The sequence below is a fragment of the Ictidomys tridecemlineatus genome, chromosome 16 (genome assembly GCF_052094955.1).
Source record: "Ictidomys tridecemlineatus isolate mIctTri1 chromosome 16, mIctTri1.hap1, whole genome shotgun sequence".
In the NCBI taxonomy this organism is placed as follows: Eukaryota; Metazoa; Chordata; class Mammalia; order Rodentia; family Sciuridae; genus Ictidomys; species Ictidomys tridecemlineatus.
The window spans coordinates 51,572,638-51,577,856 of NC_135492.1; positions in this window are offsets into that span (position 1 = coordinate 51,572,638).

Consider the following 5,219-nt stretch of genomic DNA (forward strand, 5'->3'; position numbering starts at 1 on the left):
GGACCCTGCCCAGCCCCGACTACAGACCGACAGGAGAGACCAGGAGGGGACCCTCAGTCCCTGGGCTACGGCCCAAGCAGCCAGGCCCTCGCTCAGCGCCACACCCAGCTCAGACTCAGCCCGGCCGACTCAGCAGCACCCGCCACCCTGCCTGGCGGGGCCAGGGGACGCCAACGCTTTCCAAAACCAGGCAGGTGTAGACATTCTTGCTTAGCTCCCCCAGCCCCAGGTTAGGACAGGAGGGTTACCTTCTCCTCGTTCACTGTCTTCCCAAGACTCGGGGAACGCCAGGGCTGCGGTGGTGGCGGTGAGCGTTTGGAAGTCCCCTGAAAGTCCAATCGGGGGACTAGTTCAGCATCACCTAGCACCTCCCTGTGAGGAACACACCGCGGCTCTAACAGGATCCTCGCTCCAGCCTCCAGGGGGCGTCCCCTGCGCCAGGCCCCCTGGTGAGCGCGGACTCCGTTCTGAAGATGATTGTCCCTGCAAGTCCCCGTCCTGCAGCAGGACTGCCCCGGGTGACTGTGCGTGTCCAAGTGACGGGTGATTTTCAGGCCGGGTGACTTCCCTCCTCCGGGGAATCTGGCCATCTCTGGAGCCGCGTTCATCACCACGGATGACGGTGGGTGCTTCTGCCATCTTATAGGCTGGGACCAGAGATGCTGTTCCACACCCTACGAGGCACAGCACAGACCCACAGTCAAGTCCTCTTCCATCAAAATGTCCAGTGGCCAGGGCCAAAAAGCCCTAAGTTCACACACGTGCAAATATGTGAAATGTGGGGGTTCAGGCACTGAATGGTTTCCTGACGCTGAGGCTCAGGTAGAAGAAGCCCAGTCCCCCACAAGCCCCTGGGGACATGTGCCAAGGCAGGGTGCAGGCCGAGTCCCCCGCAGAGAGGTCAGGTCCCAGCAGGCCCAGCACGTGCAAGGGGCCTGGGGCCTGATGGTGGCCTCTGATGCCCCTCACGGGCTCCTCCAGCTGTCTTGCTGGCCCTCTGTTTGCTCTTTACCCTTTTCTGGACTGGGACGCTGTAGACTGGGTGGTAGCTCCATAACCACCTGGGTCACAGCTCTTTATGGGCAATAAAGAGGGCAATTGTGTCCCCGCTTCAAGCAGAAGGGCTCTGGCAGCTGCTTAGCAACTCTTGGGAGGGCTCCGCCCGGGGGCCAGGGAGCAGATGTGAACCATCATGAGACAGGGAGGGAGCGCGCAGGCCCCTGGCAAGTGTCCCAAGGGAGCTACACAGAGGGCCACCTCCTGGGCCACCCTGATCCCCACGGGAGGGGAGGATGGGCCTCTGCGCTGGGCCTGTCACAGCTGAACCACACCCGAGGCTCCCGGCCACGTGCCCTTCCCGCACGGGGACCCTGCCCGGAGTGGGAAATGGTCGCCGTGGCTGAGGTCCACTGGACATGGCTGGACGTGGCTGGACGTGGCTGGACATGCCCATCCGCTCCAAACCTACGCCTTCCTGCCTCCGCCCCTGAGCAGACTGTGCCTGGAACCAAACCACCGTCCCCCGTCCCACGGAATTTCCACCGTGGCCAACTCCAGCGCCTGTGCGGGTGCTGACCACCGGCGTCAGAATGACCCCAGGGGCCTGCCAACCTGCAGATTTCTGGGCCCCGTGACCTGCGCTCCAACACCCCGAGGGACCTCCTGAGCCAGCAGGGTGTGATGGTGCCTGTGACATCCAGGATCAGGCCAGGAGGAGGGGTGGCGGCCCCAGCCTTGCGCTCTCTTGCTCTGGGGGAGGCCGGCTGCCGTGTTTGAGGACCCTCGAGTGGTCCCACGGAGAAGTCCCAGTGGGGGAAACTGAGGCCTCGTTCCAACCGCCACGTGGCATGTCGTGAAGTCTCGGGAGCTCGCCTGTCCTCCAGGGGACTAGTCCCAGCTGGCACTGACTGCAACCCCATGAGAGACCCCGAGCCGTCAGCCCCCAGCTAAGCAGCTCCAAATTCCCCACCACAGTGAGGGGACAGACGCGTGGGGCTCCAGCCTCGACACTTGGGGATGACTTGTTACGCGGCGACAGGTGACTGATACATGAGTGAAGAATCTGGCTGTTCTGTTCACCTCCCGTGCTGTTCCTGGGCCTCCACAGGAGCTCGGCTGCAGCCCCCATTCCCTCTAGCCAGTCTGGGGACAGAGGTCTGGGGACAAAGTCTGGGCACGGTGCAGGCAGGCCGTGGCCATGCCGGCTGAGCCCCAGCCAGCTCGCTCCCTCCAGGAGGCCCGGGCTGTGTGTGCCCAGGGAGCTGTGTTTGAAGTCCCACCTGTGGGTATGTGCCCTTGGCCCTGTGTGTCCCCAAGCCCTGGACAAAGCTCACAAGGCTGGGGGTTCTCCCAGGCCCCTCTCCCCACATTTGCCCTCTCCCCTGCCCCACAACCCTCTGTGCCAGCAAGACGTAGGGGACACCGTATGGAAGGCAGCTGAGCATCCCGCCCGGAATCACACAGTTTATTTACTTCTTATTTATTTGGTTCCTATTTCTCTGAAAGGTCCACGTTTTCTACAATAAACCTGAATGACTTTAATCAACAGGAGAAAAAAAAAAAAGGTAATAACCCCCCCACACACAGTGGATTCTAATTGCTCGGCTCTTTCCAATCATCCTGGAGGCGCGGATTTGCACCCCGAGGTCTTGAACTCCTGTTTCCGAGTGGATCAGAGGCGTTCATGAGCGCGACGACGTGCCCCTGGGTGGGTCCGGTCTCTCCCGTCTCTGGATGATGCTGGGAGGGCAAGGTCTTTGGCAAGTGGGAGACCAGGGGCCGTGACGGCAGCTTCTTAGCACAAACAGCTCCACGGGGCTGGGGGTCCCGCCTTGCTCTTGGCTCGGCTCAGGAGTGAAATTCGGAGCGGACGTGCAAAGAAGGTTCTCGGAATCTTTCGCTGCCAAACTTGGCGTCCGTGACGTGGTCCCCGGTCCCCTCTCTGTGCCTCACGACAGAGTCTGGGTTCCCTGATGCCCCCCCACCCCACCCCGGCTGGGGGGGGGGCTTCCTGCCCCGGGGGGGACCGTGGGATGAGGTCATGCGTCTTGTTTTCCTCTTGGCTTTGCTGCGGAGAAACTCAGAATCGAATTTCGTGCTCAACACAGCGGACTCCCCCGTCAGCCCAGGTTCTGCATCTGGTTGAAGAGGGCCATCCATCCTGTGCCACCGCCGGTGGACACCCAGGCTTTCTCTGAGGTCCCGTGAGCTACCTAAATGGGGATCCTCCAAATGGAACTCAGCGGCCAGGAATCCCTGCCCCGGGGGAATTTCATCAACCGCCCAGAGGCGCTAACTCGGTTCCCAGGGGAGACGGCGGGAGGCCGGCACTGTGCGCGGACATTGTCCCAGCGGACACCTCTTCTTCTGAGAGCCTGCCCCACTTTTCCTGGAAACCGTGAACTCTCCCTTGAGGTTCTCCTCCCTTCCCCTCCCTGTGAAGAGGGAACACCAACCCCCGGATCTCGCGGGGGGGGGGGGGCTTGGTGTCCACTCTCCTTCCGAGGCCTGGGCCCGAGCACGCGGTACAGTTGCTGACGTGTTCTCCCGTTGGTCTGCCGGTTGCCTCCGTCGCGGGACCCATGAGAAGGACGAGACCGTCCTCCCTCCCCTGCTTCGACCCGAGCCCTATCCTTCTGAGTCTCTCCAGGCTGTGGAGGGCAGCAAGGCCATCTCGGAGTGCTGGCACGTCCCCTTTGACAGCCTGTACCATGGTGACAGACAGAGGCCTACTGTCTCCAGCCTGCGGGTCGAGGTGGTTTCCTACCGTCCATCTGCTGTCCTTGCCGGAGGCCGGCCTCCGGTGGCACTCAGGTGGATACTGCAAAGGCCCAGCAGATTTAGGGTCAGCGGGGCCTCTTTTCTCCTGCATCTCGGGGTGCACACCCCAATGCATGGTTAAAGGCAGAGTTAGGACGTGTACCCCCATTTCCAGGGGGCCACAGCTGTCTGACATCCCTCCCAGCTCCACCTCCCTTTCTCTGGCCTTCACTGAGTTGCTTAGGGCCTCGATGTAGCTGAGGCTGGCTTTGAACTTGCAATCCTCCTGCCTCAGCCTCCGGAGCCACTGGGAGGACAGGTGTGAGCCACCGCGACCGGCTTCATTCGTTCATTTACTCATTATTCACCAAGGACTTCCTAGGGCCCGGGCATTGTTAAGGCCTTGGAGAAATACCAGTGAGCAACAGGAACTAGAAAGATGGTGCCCATCAGGGTTGGAGGAGGTGTCGGGGAATGCCGAGGAAGGCCCTGAGGAGGATGGGGCTGTGAAGGGCTTGCAGGTGGAGGAGCGGCAGGAGAGGAGGCTGGAAGGACCCGTCTCCAGGCCCCGAGATCTCCCCCGGAGGCATGGCAGGCCATGGGAGGCGGCGGTTTGACCAGCCCGCTGCCTGGTGTGACGTCGGCTCTAACACCAGCCAGTGTCGGGGCGGGAGGTGACTCAGTCACTGGCCGTGTGTCTGTCCAGGAGACAGGCCCCTGCAGAGCGTGAGGAGTGGCCTGTTGTCCTGCCCGAGGGTGCACCAGGGCCTGCGTCAGGCTGTGGGGGACACAGCTCCGACTCAGGGGCAGCTGCTCTGCAGGAGGGCCCAGGGCATCAGGGACACCCCGAGAACCAGCCTATGGTTCAGATCCAGGTCAACCCTATGGGACGTCAGCCCGGACTGGTTCCTTTCTCGGCACCCTCTGGCCTGCGGCCTGGACACAGGCGTGGTCCCTTTCCAGTGATGGGGACCGGTCACTGTTGGTACAAGGGGCAGGAACAGGGAGAGGTCAGGCTGCTCACTAGACAGGCAGAACTGGAGCCCAGACACGGAATCGGCTTCTCTGCCCCGGAGCTACTGGACAGGGTCCGGCCCGCCAGGTCCCCACCCGCCTCCTTCAGGATGTGACAGTCGGCCTTGTTGTCATCGCCCTCCCCCAGCCCCCACATCCTGGTGCCTCTCCTGCCCCAGGAATGGAGCCCAGGGTGCCATCTTGGAAGGACAAACTAGCCCCCAGTCCAACCAGCGTCCGGACGTTGGACTTTCCGGCTTCCAGGACCGTCCGAAAGAAATCTCAACGGTTTGTCCATGTCCCAGTCTGGCATCTTGTCGTGGCTTCACAAGGAGACGAAGACCCTAGCTCTGTAGCGGGCCCTGGGCTTCCTCCCCCGTCTGACCAAGCCCCCGGGCAGTGCGGACACTGCCCAGTGACCAGAGCCCTCGGTGGCGTGGCTGAGG